Source organism: Cupressus sempervirens, chromosome 10 (genome assembly GCF_028749045.1).
Source record: "Cupressus sempervirens isolate cs-2001-9-10 chromosome 10, ASM2874904v1, whole genome shotgun sequence".
NCBI lineage: Eukaryota > Viridiplantae > Streptophyta > Pinopsida > Cupressales > Cupressaceae > Cupressus > Cupressus sempervirens.
Genome location: NC_143127.1, coordinates 993,158,193 through 993,174,110, shown reverse-complemented (window position 1 = coordinate 993,174,110; position 15,918 = coordinate 993,158,193). Strand labels below are relative to the sequence as shown.

The 15,918-nt window shown below is 34.2% G+C and overlaps 1 pseudogene; it reads left to right on the top strand.

Moving 5' to 3' along the window:
* The window catches only part of LOC149537293 (cytochrome P450 77A1-like), a 39,013-nt pseudogene extending 31,052 nt beyond the window's left edge, over window positions 1-7,961 (top strand).
* Window positions 7,962-15,918: the final 7,957 nt, after the last annotated feature.

The window sequence follows — 15,918 nt, the reverse complement described above, 5'->3', positions numbered from 1 at the left end:
ATATTGTAGCTAGAGGAAACAAGGAGAGAATATGTTGTTCAAAATGCCAAGTTGCAGTCACAAATGAAACATTTGTATCATAGAAAATCCAACAATAGGAAATTTGAAATAGGAGATATGGTACTAATGTGGAATGCCAGAATGGAAGATAAGGGAAAGCATGGTAAATTTGACCCAATTTGGCTTGGTCCATATAATATTTGTGATAGAAATGGAGAAGATTCATATTTTTTGAAGGATTTAACTAGAGGTATTCTTGAATTTCTAGTTCATGGACAATTCTTGAAGAGGTACTTTTCTTGAAGTATCTATTTTCCATGAACAGTAGTTTTAGGGTTTCTGGTGTTTTGTACATTCTATATATTTTGTAAATCCTTATAAATAGTCTCTCTATACAGTTTGGTTTCTTGTTTCTAGTTTTTGTGTGTTGCTTTGTGCTCTCTGAAAAGGTTGTCATCCATGTACCGAGTATGTGGTCTGCTCTCCCAAACATTTTGAATTCTTCTATAGACTTAGGTAGTCTATCATCCCCAGACAGAGCCACTGTTGGTCTAATTTTTCACATTGCAAAAATTATGGAAAAATTTAGTGAAAAATCATTTGAGTCTTTAGGTCTTGCAAATTAGGGTTTTGTTCCTTATATTTTTCAAACCCTTAGATTGCCCTAGTTTTAGAAAACCCTCAAAGTATTTTTAGAAAAATATTTTTAATGATATACCATTTAACCTAAGGAAGGGCTTGCACAAGCATGAATTCATTATTATTTTGTCTTAACCTTATGTGGTTGTGCTTGGCCTGTAAATTGTTTGATCATTCTATTAGGAAATACCTCTGATGACACAGAGCCTTTATAATTGTTGATCTTGTTCAGATCAATGGGTATCACATTCCCACAATTTTGAGATGCAAGGTTTTTAAATAATGCAGGCATGTAACTTGGTGACACATAACCCTTGCCTTTCTAAAATTCTAGTGAACCATAAAAGGAGTCATAAGTTGTTAGAAACTTTTGCAGGTTTGTCACTACTTTTTGTGCATGTTCTTGATTTCCTATGATATCATTGGTTGAGTTACCAACAGAGATATGCCTTTATCACCAAGAAGCATCAACCATTGATTTGATTTGAATCAAGGGCTAGCACTTTCCCAAAAAAAGGAGATGCTCATCAAATAAATAATGTGGGAAAGTGAAAATTGGACAAGTGGCATAGTCTGACAAGATGAGCTCGCTATTCTCGAGGATGATGTTGAGATGTCCTCCATGGCAAGTGTCAGCAAGTTGGAATGAATGTAGATATTTTATTTCTCACTTCAGCCAATGTGGTATTTGAAATGCATGATTTTATAACTGTTGATCTGTCAAGGATCAAAGGCCAGCGCATGCCTGCAATTTGAAGCTACACGAGAGATAAATAATGTAGGCAAGCATTTTTTGGATGTGTGGCAAGGTGGGGTCAAGAAATTTTAACTATATGTTGTAGTGTGCCATGCTATAAAATGATCACTGATGTGTACTGCCAGTTGTGCCATTGAAGAAGTTTGTCTGCCAAATGGAAGTGAAGCCGCATTTTTTGTAGATCTTTCAAAGATCGAGGGTTAGTGCAATCTCGCATTATGAAGATGCTAGAGATTTAAGGAATGTAGGTATGAACCTTTGTGGTGTGTGTCAAAGTGGGGTTGAACTATAGAAGGACACTAGGTCACACCATGTGGTCTACCATTCGTGCTTAGCTAGAAATACTTATGATGTCAGCATAGAAAGTTTCATAAATTAATGCAATAGTTAGGTAAATTAGAGCATGTGGATTGAAAGAAATCATTTCATTGGCCAAAGTGGATGGTGCAAGCATAAAATGTAGGATTTGTTTCACACTGTTGATCCTATCTTGATCAACGAAGGGTGCTTTCCCGCATAAAGAACTTGAGTAAAGTTTAAACAAAGTGGGAATGCACCATGCAAACATGTGTCCATGGTGATGTCTAAAATATTAACTCAGAAGTTCTGTAGGGTATAAGCACTACCACCATTGATCTTTTGAAGATTGATGACTAGCACAAGCCCATAATTTGAAGATGCTCGTCAGATAAGAAAAGAAAGAATGTACCAGCATGACACGTGGAATGAATGATGTCAAGTACCTACTCGCTCAAAAGAAGATATTGGACACGCTAGCATGGAAGTTGTTAGAAGATGCAAACTCATATGAAGGTTTCCTATTGGTTAGTATAGCTGATTAGATTTTGTTCAAATGTGAATTGATGTGATCATTGATCTTATCTTGATCAACATGCGGTGCTTCCTCTCAATTCTAAGGTGCAAGAAATTTAAGTAATGTGGGAAAGCGGTATTGTGACATGTAGCCTTGTTTTCAAAGCCATAAAGCTTATTTCCTTTTAAATCAAAGCCATCTGATCTGGTGAAAATCTATGGATAGGATTCAAATTTAGTTGTAATTTGGAGGTAACAGTTACTGAGAGTAAATATGGTGCAGATTTTGTTCGTGTGATTTTATTGTATGAATATAACTCACGATCTCACCATTAATGAATTACCAAGGCACATAAAGAACATCAAGGCATACAAAATTCTCAGAGCTAGGGCACAAAATTTTTAGCTAGCAATCTAATAAAATTGTAGAAGAAATCACACAATGCAAAAGTGTGAATTCTAGTGGGTAAATACTCTGCAACTCTTTTAAAAATTCAAGTATCTGCTATTGTAATTTTTCTAGGGTTTTATTCAAAATGCCTCCCCGAAAAGAATTCACCAAAAAAATGGATTACTTGAAATGTTCTGTGCATGATGATTTTCTTGAACAATTCCCCTTATTAGTACATGAAATAACTAAGGGGAGGAAACTCATTCCAAAACACCCGAGAGTGGTTGTAGCAGAAGGTTTCTATGACAAAGAAAATTGGATAAGAGATGCCTAGGTTTCCATTGGGGGTCTAGAGTTGTTTAAGAAATGGTTTTCAAAGCAAAAATAGGATACTCCTATGAGAAATATATGGGAGTTTGATATTGGTAAATTAACAGTCCCCACAATTTTCTTTAAGGTTTACCCTGAATTAATTAGTGAGGTTTTCAACCTCAATCCTAACCATGCTATACATGAAACTATTGAAATGGATGACCTTCAAGCAAGGTATGATGCACAAAGGATTTACTTGAGAATAGGGCCACTACAAGAGCATGCTACTAAAATTGGCACTTTGCCTATGATTACAGCTAGTACCCTAGAGCCATTGCTAAGAAGGCATTTCAACCTTAGAGCTCAAGCATTATATTTCTCTCTTTGCAAGATTTTTGGGATGGATGAAGCTGATCAAATCCTAGGTTCTATTGTCCTTATTATGGCTCAAACTCTTCAATTTAGGATGAGCACTATTCTGGATTTTGCTACTTTTCTTGTGAAAGAAATTCACAATGGTCTGGTGGGAATAGCATGGGGAAAGGTGGACAAACCAATCTATTGGTATTCATTTCTTATGCATGTATACTTGTACAAGGGATTTACCTTCTTTTCCAAGGGTATGGAGTTGGAAATGATCAGGGATGGAGAGAGGAATCCAGTGCACCTGTGGAGTGTAGATATGACTTCAGAAGCTACAGATACCAGCTATGTGAGATTTGATAAGTACTTTTCTTCAAAGCTTAGGTTTCTCTTGAAAGGTGACAACCCCAAAATTCCACAAACATTGCTATAATTGGTCAAACCCATGGACCATGCAAGAGGGCTATTGGTTAGTCATAATTGGAGGGATATAATCCCTTACAATGTCTCAACAGTAATAAGAGTATATGGATTTTTGGGAAAGGCTCATGTTCCACCTTTCCATGTGCCCTTGAAGATAGGGATAGCTGAGCTCCTATGGTAGATAGGCACTATAGATGAGAGGGAATTATCTAAGAAGGGTACCTTCTTTCCAATTTTTACTATAGTACATGATTTTTTTTTTGTCAGGAAAGGGTGGAAATACTTGAATTTGTTTCTAGATAAATATAATATGGCAGAATCTCATGCCAGATTTATTGATCCTGAGGGATTCTATGACCTCTTAAGAGAGAGGGTGAAAGCTTCTTGTATGGTACATCAAGTTTATTATCTAGAGGATATAATCAGAAATGTTTTCACTTTGCAAGAATAGGAATTGAGGAAAGAAAAGTGGATAGTATTCAGTAAGACTTTAGAATTCATTAATGCTTTTGACCCCCAGTATGACCCACTAAATGATAAGAAATACTAGGGAGCTAAAATGCAAGCATTAATGAATAATTTTTCTATAATAATCCAAACCATGAATGAGAAGAAAGCCATATATGTTGAGACACATCTAGACAAGCCTGTAGAGGTACAAAGAAGGATAAGTAGTAGAAATATGGTGGCTCCTAGCCAGTATACCTTGCAGAGAAGGGTGGGTTATATAATGGTTCAAAGTGTGCAACAGGGACCCCTTCATCAGAGGCCAAGACCAGGGAGTCCATCTGTAGATAGCTCTCCAAAAAGGAAAAAATTAGAGTGAGGGTCTTCTTCTTCTCAAAAAGAACAATACTCCCCAAGCCAGTCGCCAATCCAGATAGATGATGAAGCATCTCTAAGGTAGCATCTTAGAAAAATGGGTGGAGAAGGGGATGTGATTGTTACTTCTATAGATTTGGATGTTGGAGAGCCACAAGAACCTCCTACACCTTCCTTGGACCTAACCATTGTTGATTACCAAGGTAAGGAAATTGATTTGATAGTTTCTCAAGCTTCTGAAAGGTTTATTAATGATAAGAATTTTGTAAAGTCTAGGGCTTTTGCTCAATTTTTTTGAAGGTTAAACATGGGCAATTTTGAGAAAACCTATGAGAAGATAAAAGCAGAATAGCTAGACAAACCTAATTCAGATATTAAGGAAGAGGTGAAATAAAAAAAATTGAATGATTTTTCCCAGTTTACTCCTGAAGCTAGGAGACAAATAGTTAGACAATCAGGAGTCCTCCTTGTGCTAGAATTGGATATAACAAATGCCATTATTTTTTGTTCAGTAAGGAAATAGAGGGATGTTCAACTAAGAGATGCTGAAGAAATAATACAAACTCAAAGAGGAGTCAAATTTAGTGATGACCACCAAGCCCTTGTTATATGGTCAATGGAAAAAAGGGAAAATACTAGAATGCATGAGATTCCCACTGCAAAGCATACTGGTGCATTGATAGTGTTCAGGGCTAGTGAGGTAGGTAGTAAACAAATAATTGGGATGGCATTAGAGATGCTAAAATTTGGTAGCATAGTGTCTGGCCAAGAGGAAGCTAAATTTTCCCAACTCAATGCTAGGTTTGATGAAGTTTTGAAAGCATATGAGGAGAGGGGTATGCAAATACAATCCTTAGAAAATAAAGTAACTTAGATGGAGAAGATTCTTGGGAAAAGAAAATTAGGAGAGACTAGTAAACCCAGGATTGCATACCCCCCGAGGCTAGTTGTTGAGCCTTTTAAATCAACACCAATTATTGAGATACTTGATACTCTAGAAAGACCTCAGTTCTATATGGTAGATGATTTTTAAGAGGAGAAGAATAAGTTATATGCAATGCATGTAGAACTTAATAATCAATATGAGGAAAAATTGAGGCAAGGTATCATGTATTTAATAGATAAGATAGAATGGCCCACATTTTTTGATCAATTAGCAAGGATCTCAGTAATCACAGATGAATTGAAGCAAAATGAAGCTGTATTCAGACCCATTGTACAGAAGTGGATAGAGAGAAGTTCAGATATCACTGCTATGTGTATATCTGTTATTCAGCTAACATATCATCAGATAGAAGGAATTTTTGATTTAGTAAATAAGTTTCAAGGTTTTGATGATAAGAAAGATTCTTTCTATAGAAGATTAACTAATTGCTTTTCCAAGTATTTTGTGGAAAAATTTGATTTATTTCCTTGTGCTCTAAAGACAGTTGATAAAATAAGGAAAAGGAAGAATGGAAGAGGGAGCTAGATGAAGACTTCTGTGAGAGAATAAATAAGGTTATAAATGAAATAGGCCATTTATTGTGGGCAATGAAAAATGAGGAGTTGGTGAAAGTATAGATATTCTATAACTCCATCAAAAAAGATTTTGTTGATATAGAGGCAAATGCAAATTCCTTAGTAACTGTTCAAAGAGAAGTTCTAAATTTTGACTAGCCAGAGGACACTATCTACAATAAGTGGAAGGAAGAGTTTATGTCTATAGAACAAATAGAAGAAGGTGATGAGGTGGAGGATGATTTGCTACTGATGATAAAGACAAAGAGGATCCTCAGGTAGTGGGAGATGACTCATTACTATCACATTTGATGGCCACCTATCCCGAGGAACCAGAGCACTAAAAGAATCCGATCAAAGTATTATTTCCTTTCCAAAGGAAATAACAGAAATGGGCCCACAAAGGAATGTTTGATCTATTAGCTGTTCTGTTATTTTCATTTTGTCTTTTGTTATGGGTGTGTGTTAAAATCTTTTTGAAGGACACCTGTCATTCACATCTGTCCTTTTCTTGTTGCAACTCATGCCTATATAAATGAGTTTTCAAGGCAATGTGAGGGTTCAAATTTTGTACAATTTTAAGTCTTTGAGAGAATACAGTTGGTCAAATAGTGTGTAGTTGTTCTGAGTTTACTTTTTATCTATACTTTCTGAAGATATATTGAAATGACGGAACCAACAAGTTGTTGTGGGATTTCCTTTGAATTCTATTGGTCATTGTATTAGTCATCTGAAAGGATAATACAAAGGGGTATTTACACTGAATTTGTTTCATCAGTTTCTGTCTCCTTTTTATGGGTTTGTCTATTTTGAAGTCATTTTAAATAAGGTTTAACTTGGTTGAATGCAATTTGGATGGGTTGTATGCTGATATCACTGTTGCTTTTAATTCAAGGAATTATAGAAATGCTTCAATGAATCAGTAGGGTTTACGAGTTTATAAAAAGGATACTTCATAAGAATGGAAATGGGTGATTAGAATTGATTAATTCATTTACAAGTTAATTGAAATAGATCTCCTGCCAATAGTCAATTTTCTACCCAATGGATAAGGAACTGGTAATATAAGTTAGAAGTGAACAAGGATAAATTCTGCTACTGCATATCAAACCGATCATAAAATAAAAATCATTTTTCATTCAATTTTGTTCGAAGTTATAAATGCTGGTCAATACTCTTTTATATCTATTCTCTAAGTCTTAGGTATCTGCTATTACTAGGTATATTTGTAAATTCAAGGAGAATGATGACTAGAACTACTGATAAGGGATGCATACAAGTTTGAGAAGATTAAAAGAAGTAAATTAAATTGCTTATGTGTTAGTGGGTAATAGATGAGAATCATAATGAAACTAAAATAATCTCTACACAACAGTTTGCATTAGAATCATCCCTAGGTATACCTACCTTGGTTTGTTGAAGTTGGGTCCAAATGGTTTACTTATGTAATTGATAATAGGAATTGGTTGATCCTTAGGTTATATGAGTGTTATCATTTTGGTATTGAACATTTTTTTGTTCAGTAGTTTTCAAACACCAACAGACACCACCCACCAGGGTAGTTCATTTTGACACACGTAGTCATAGAGGCTTCATCTGTAGGTGGGTATCATGTTCCTACAAATGCATTCATCAATTTCTCTATTTGGGAAATGGGTAATTATCCACAAGAATGGGAAAATGTAGAGGAATTCAGGCTAGATCAATTTATTAATTAGGAAGTAGATGTGACGGGGAGTAGAGAGATAAAAATGATGCCTTTCAGTGTGGGTAAGAGGATTTTTTCAAGAATAGGGATGGTTCTAATGCATCTTTAGCTTCTTGTGGCTCATTTGATGGAGGAATTCATGTGGGAGAGTAGAGCAGGGGGGTCTATTGATCTTGGAGGTGGAGGAATTCACAGTAGTTATGAAGAATCTGCTATATGTGGTGATAAAATAGAGGGCTTGAATAAATAGTTAACTAAATAGACTAATTTCCTCCATGTTTTCATTTTGAGTTTCATGCATTTTTTACAAATTTCTCCTAGGTGTTCTTGGATTAATGTTGTAACTACATGTTTTAAAGGTTTATGGTGTGTTTGATTGTTGGAATAGGAATAGGAAATTAGGAACAAGTTTTCTATTTTTAGTTTTGTTTGTTAATTGGAATAGGGACCATTTTTTTTTTTCTAAAATGAGCTTATGTCTATTCCAAAAAATAGTTGTTATTAGAATAGCCATTCTTATTCTCAATATGCATTTTTATTCTTAATTCCTATGCATGCAACCAAACATCTACATTTTCCTATTGATATATCATGTGTTACTTTTCCTTTTTTTAGTTTAACTATTAATTGAAAAAAAATGTCCATAATTATGATAGGATGCTTATATACAAATAGAAATAAACTATTTCTTATTTTAAAAAAAATCATATCTATTCTGAGAGAAATTATGTTAGGATTGGATTGAGAACCTTGATAATTTTTAGATAACTAGAAATTTAGAACAATTATATTGAATTCTCTCTTCTTACTAAAAGTACAATATCTGATACTACCTAAAAAGTTAATTTAATTAGTAATAATAATAATAACATTTTCAAGAATAATATATACTAGATAAACTTATAAAATGGTTGTTCATATCATTAACACTCATTTCTGCAAATGTACAATTCAACAAATGTTAAGTGAATTGTTATTGTATATATTTGCACTATGTGAAATATTATGATCTATGCAATGAATATGAATATGTAATTATGTCCAAATCTATCTTTGATTTGGAAATAGCAACATGCTATAATCTTGAATGATAACCACTTATAGTGATTAGATTGTTGTATATTGATCCAAATTATAATTCTGTATTACAACACCTGGTGTGATACCTATGATATTGTTAATTCTAATGTGAATAAAATGATTTATGGAAAACAGATTATGCAAGCCAAAAATTCATTCATTTCATTCAACATTTGAGTTTATACAGGGTATGATGAATCTAAAGGGACACCAACATCCCTTCAAAAAGAAATGAATAGTCTGTTAGAAACAATAGTCCACCAAGATAACTAAGGAGGGGTGGGGGTGAATCAGTTATCTGACAATTAAAAGATTTATCTGCTTTAAAAAAACTTAACCATTCAACCAAAGTAAATAGAAACCATAATAAAATGCACATAGATAATTACACTAGATATGTTGACTAGGGAAACCCTTGATCAGAGAGAAAACCCCAGTGGGAATGATTCCCACAAGATGATGTACTAATATAAATATTCCTTGTTAGAGGATGGACCCTATTAGGATTCTATTAAAATATTTAGTACAATGAGTCCCTATTAGGAGACTTTGAATCCATCTTAGAAGCTATAGTATAATGTATGCAAGATGAGCCCACTGCCCAAACATGCAATTTCAACTACAAGAAGAGCCCACTACTCAAACTAGTAATTTATTATTGTGTTCTTATTTCCTTTGTTTTTTCAATCAAACCAATCATTGTTAGACCTTGTAGACTTGTTCACGAATCTCAAATCCAAATATCAAACCTCAGATCACTCAGCAAGTCCTCGACAATGAAGTTTCCTTCACTTCCTCATTACTTTTCTCAACTTCGCATTCTGCTCTTGCTGCTACTTCTCATCAATTATAAACTATACCATGATAAAGGAAAATGTCCTTCCTTTATACCAATTCCTCAAAAAAAATCCCTAAGTTGACTATTAGACCTTCTCAATTAATTATTATAGGACCACATTAAGAACATGTTACACTTAGTGATAACATTAATCTTTCGCCTTGCAACTTGAGTATCTATCCATACACACAATATTATCATGAGAAAAATTAGTCACATAATTTTCAACATGTTTTCTTCATGTCCTCAACCTTGATCCTCAGAATATTAACTCTGCTAAAAGATATAACATGTTTACTAGAATATGCCTTTGTAAACTCTATCTCAGAATAGACATCACCAAAACTTACATAACTTCCTCTAGACTTATCCTTTCTTCTTCTGATGTTAATTGCATATACCAGATACTCAAAAGTATCTCCCATAACCTTAGATAGTTAGAATACTCAACTAGTCATCTATACCAACACTATCTTTTCATTGTTCTTCTATCAAATACCATAGAAAAATACTATGTTGACATCAATGACAAACTTAGTCATGAATGTAAGATATCATCATAGTAACATGTCTACAATATTCCCCCATAGGAATATCATCAGCATTCATGCTTTCAACCAATCTTCTAACATAGTCCACATAATGTTTATTACAAAATAAAATATCAAAACTATGAAAACTATTTAAAATTTTAAGTCTACTTGTAGAATTCATAACTTTCAACACGTAGCTTGAAAATGTACACAACTTACATTATTGGAAAGGTAATCCAATTATCCATGAAAGCTTTCAAGGCCCAGAAATGCCCCGAAGGCCTTTGAAAATGTAAATTACTAAAACTTAAAAAATATCAACAATTCAAATTTTGATATTTTCCCTTTTCTGCTTCTGCCAACCTCCTTTGGATCATCATGGACCATGTTCTGATCATTCCTCCCCCCTTGAGAGGCAATGGGCCCCATTGCATCCACATTTTGTAGTAGGTGTGGAAAAAAAATCTAAATTTGTTCACATGTAAGCCACTTCCCCTGATGAGCAACCTGATCTACTTGCACCACATGATATAGGTAAATAGTCTAGTTCTTCAAGTTCTTTATAGAGTTCTCCATAACTTGATCAGTCTAGAGTGGATTAGCCACTATTGGATTTAATTCTGTATGATTGACCTGCTTAGTGACATCTATAATGTCTAGTAATGGAGGAAAATAAGGCTTCAAAAGTTCAACATTGAAGACTGGGTGAATACCCAAGAATGGTGGAAAATTAAGTTCAAATGCTTTTTTGCTAATTTGTTTGATAATCTTGTATGGACCATAACAAAGGGGGCAAAGATTTCTATGAGGTCCTTGCAATCTCTCCTTCTAAAAATGCAACCATACCTTATCCCCAACTTGAAAATTATGAGGAGTTCGATGCTCATCAAGCCTTTGTTTATACTTCTTAATGGTCTGCTCCAAAATTTCATGAACCTATTGCTGCAAATGGTGAATTCTGTCAATGAACTTCATTGCTTTTTCCTTATCCTTATCCAAGAATGGTGTTAAATTAGGTTGCATAGCTAGAATAGAATCTTTATTGGTGTAATGGATGATATCCAAGACAAACTTCAAAGGGCTATGGCTAGTTGAACCATGAATTGCCCTTTTGTAACTATGTTGTACATAGGGAAGACTTTCATCCCATGTACGAGGATGTTTTGTGTGATACATATGCAATATTTGAATGCTCATGTAGTTGAAAACCTTAGTTTGACCATCTAGCTAAGGATGGAATGTAGTGGACTTTGTTAGTTATGTCTCCATCACTGCCCATAATGAAGACCAAAATTTACTTAGAAGCCTACTATCCCTGTCTAAGATAATGTTGCTTGGTAGACCAAAATGAACCCAAATATGCTCAAAGAAGATCTTTGTGGTGTCTTCTATAGAAATTTTCTTTCTATAGGCTACCAAGATTTCCATTTTTGAAAATCTATCTACTACAAGATATACACAGTCATGCCCCCACCTAGTGGTAGGAAGGCCAAACATGAAATCCATAAAAATTGAATGCCAAGGCTTTTATAGAATGTGAAGTGGTAGATATAACCCAAACTTAGGATTTGCAAGCTTTGTAATGACACATGTTGTACATGTGCTTGGATGTATACAATCACATCATTTTTCATTTTTGGCCAATAAAAACATCTTTGAAGTATAGCAATAGGTTTACCTATTCCAAAATGTCATGCAACCTTGTTGTAGTGAGATTCCCATATTAATTTTTTGTGTTCTAACTCAGGTACATATATTTGGCCAATGTGGAAAATATTCCATCTTGCAAATTAAAATCATTCACATGTTTACCTTCTACGAGATGGGTATATACATAAGAACAATCATTATCATGTAAATATAGTTAAGTCTAATTTTCTATTTGGTGCCTACATGATTCTAACACCATAATTATTCCTACAATCGGGGGTCTACTCAAGCAATCTTCTACCTTATTGGATCTTCCCTTCTTATGATGAATTTTGAGATAAAAATTTTGAAGATAGGCTGACCACCTTTGATGTCTATCATTATATAATTGTCCTTGTGTTTGCAAAAGTTGGAGGGGTTTGTGATCTGTATGGATGATAGTTTCCTTGCCTAGAATATAATGCTTCCACTATTTTCAAGCTTGAACAATGGCATATAATTCCTTATCATAGGTGGGATATCTACATACTATATTAGAGAATTTTTCACTATGGTAGGCAATTGGGTGTCCATGTTGCATGAGGACTTCTCCTAGGGCATATTCTAACACGTCAACTTGTATTTCAAAAGATTGTTTTAAATCAAGAAGAGATAAAAATATTGCAAAGCATAACCTCTATTTTAACTCCTCAAATGCTTGCTGATGAGAAATTGTCCATTTCATTTTTTCTTGCATTCCTCCTCATAGTGACTAATTTAGAGGCCAAGACAAATGGGAAAACCCAAGCTTAAATCTACAATCAAAGTTATCCCACCCCAACAAGCTACACAACTCAGTGAGATTCCTTGGAGAAGGATAGTCTTTAATTACATGTATATTTTTAGGATCAACATGAACACCTTCACTATCAATAACATAGCCCAAATATTTAATACTCTACATGCCAAAGACCACTTTTCCTTGTTAGCATAGAGTCCACAATCTTTCAAGGTGGAAAATAGTTGTTCCACATGTTGCATATGCTCTTTCGAATGTTCCTAAAATTGAGAATGTCATCTACATACACCACTACAAAGGAACTAGTAAATGGCCTGAGTACACCGTTCATCATCCTCATAAATGTGGTTGGAGCATTTGTGAGGCCAAAAGGCATCACCAACCATTGAAACAATCCCTCCTTAGATTTAAAAGCAGTCTTCCATACACTTGTTGGATCAATTGGCACTTGATGGTGTAGACACCTAAAAACCTTTAGAAAATAAAGTATTTTTATTTTCTAAAAAATTCTTGATGACATCATCATTAATTAATTAATTAATTATTTTATTTATTTATTTATTTTTATGCCATTAAATCCCTTTATCTTAATTAAAAATATTTAATTAAGGAATCCCTCCCAAAAATGTTTAAATCTTATTTAAACATTATTTCCTTATTTATTAATTATTTAATTAATAAATTGACCAAAAAACCCAAAATAAATAAAAAAATTATTTTTTACCCAAAACTTGGCCAATTTCCTTAAGACCACTAACCCCTTCCAAAATCTTCTAATCCTTCTTTAATTTTGATTAAAGGCTAATCCCATCATTTCCTACCCCTAATCCCAACTCAAAATATTTAATTAAGATTAAATATTAATCCTCATGTTTATTTAAAAAGTTTTAATAAATATCTCCTCAACCCAAACCCTTGAAATAAATAAAACTTTATTTATTTCCTAAAAATCTAATTTATCCTCATCCTAAGAAGTTCTAGACTCTTCTGGAAAGTCTTTATCCTCATCCTAGGAAATTCTAGACTATTCTAGAAAGTCTTTATCCTCATCCAAAGTCTAGACTCTTCTAGAAGATGTCTTTAAACCTAATCCTAATCCCCTCCTAACCTTGTCACATTCTCTAAACATGGGTTAAGACTTACTAACCCAAGCCAAAGTTAACAAATATCTCCTCCTTCACCCACCCTCATTAAATGCCATCCACTTGCCTATCCCTAAGCTAATCCTAAACCATCCTAATCCATCCTCTAATCATTTGCACAATCCTAAGCAAGCTTAAAACCTTCCTAATCAAGCCCAAGTCAAAATTTCTCTCATCTCCCTCAAAATATCTCAACCATAAAACTTTATGAAGTCCACTAGGCCATAAATGACTCTTCCAAGCCCTTTTATTGCTCTTACAAGCCATTATGAGGGTATTTATGAAGATTTTATCCCTTGAACCTCCTTTGTTGACTCATCCTTCCCCTTTCCTCCATCCTCTCACCCTATGACATGTGTCACTCCTTGATTGGCTGTAAGGAAGCACAATCCATGTGCTCTCCTCTCATGCAATCTAAGCCCTCCATGAGCTTTTTCCCATACTTGCATCTTAGCCCTCAATCCCTCAAGCCTCTTGCCTATAAATTGGATCCTTCCCCTTTGCAAAATAACACAATCCATGAAGTAAAGTCATAATGCCATTTTAAGAAGCAATTTTACATCAAAACCATACACTCACACCCAAATTCCAACTCCATTTGAAGCCCTTTTTAAAGCATAAAGCTTGAGCATACATCCTATCTATTTAGACAAAGCTACTCAGCAAGAGAGATTCTCATTGAAGAGAGCCCATTAATGGCTCATATTCTCAATTGAGAGCTCATCTTAGTCTATCTTGAAGTTTATGAATTTTGTTTAGTTTGTAGAAGCTTTATTTAAATTTGGTTTCTATTATCATACTAACATTGCCCATATACAGATGGTACCCTGATTATAAATCAATTTTGGTGAATAATTTTCCCCCTCTAAGCTGGTCCATAGATCATCTATCCAAGGAATTGGATAGCTATTTTTTATAGTGATCTTATTCAATTCTTTATAATCAATACAAAGTCTCCATATTCTATCATTTTTCTTTACAAGTACAATTGGGCTACCGCAAGGAGATGCACTTGGGTGAATATGCCTCTTCTAAATCAACTCTTGTATTTTCCTTTTGATCTCATCATTTTCTAACATAGATATCCTATATACTGGCTAATTAGGCAATGGTGTCCCTAGAATCAAATCAATAGAATGTCTAACTTGGCAGTGTGAGGGTACTCCTACTTGTAGCTCAAACACATTTTAATATTTTGTTAAACTATGTTTCATTGACCTTTGTTTTTTTGTTGTGATGGACATGGTGGTATGGGAATTACATACCATTTTTTTTTATTCCTTGGGATCAATCATTAATAACACAAATGTGCCAGTTTGGGAAATCAATCTTCTACACGGTTTTGCACTAATCAAAGATGCAAAATGAGTAGGACTTACCTTTGGTATCTAATAATTTTATTCACCCAATTTGATTATGACACTTCATGGCCTAGATTCATACACCCTATGGTGCTAATACATGTAAGGTTGTCCCAATAAAATACCACACACATCAGGAGGAGCTACACCATAGATCACCTCATCTTTGAATGGTTTTATGGAATATGAAATACGACATTGCTTATTTACTTGAATGTCTCACCCTTGGCTTACCCAACCCATATAATATGGTTGTGGGTGTGGTGTTGTCTTCAATTTAGTCTCTTTATAGTTTCAATAGATATCAAATTCTTTTGGCTACCATTATCAACAATAAAATGCAAAGCTTCTCTTCCTACCCATATCTGTGAATGAAATAATCTCTCTTCATCGTCATGAGAAAATACCTATGCACTAGCCACTATGGCATATGGGCCAGCCTGGGTGATTTTTTCATCTTCCTTTTGTTTTCCAAAATATGTCACCTCATGTTCAATAGTTTCTTCATGGGTTTTCATCATTAAATTCTTTATAGTTCTACAATCTTTAGTTTTATGAAAGGGACTTTTGTGGATTTCACACCACATACCTAATTCTTGGCCTATTTTCGTCACACCCCATGTCTTCTTTCCTAGTAAATTTGGAAATGGCTCCTTGGCTATTTATTTCCCTATAGGTTTATTACTTTCACCTTTCCATTTGTTGTTCATTGGACTTTCCCTCCTCCCTTTCTATTTGAACTTCTCAATTTTTGATGAATATTTGAAAGCAGTAGACAATGTCTCTATATTCAAGAATCAATTTCAAT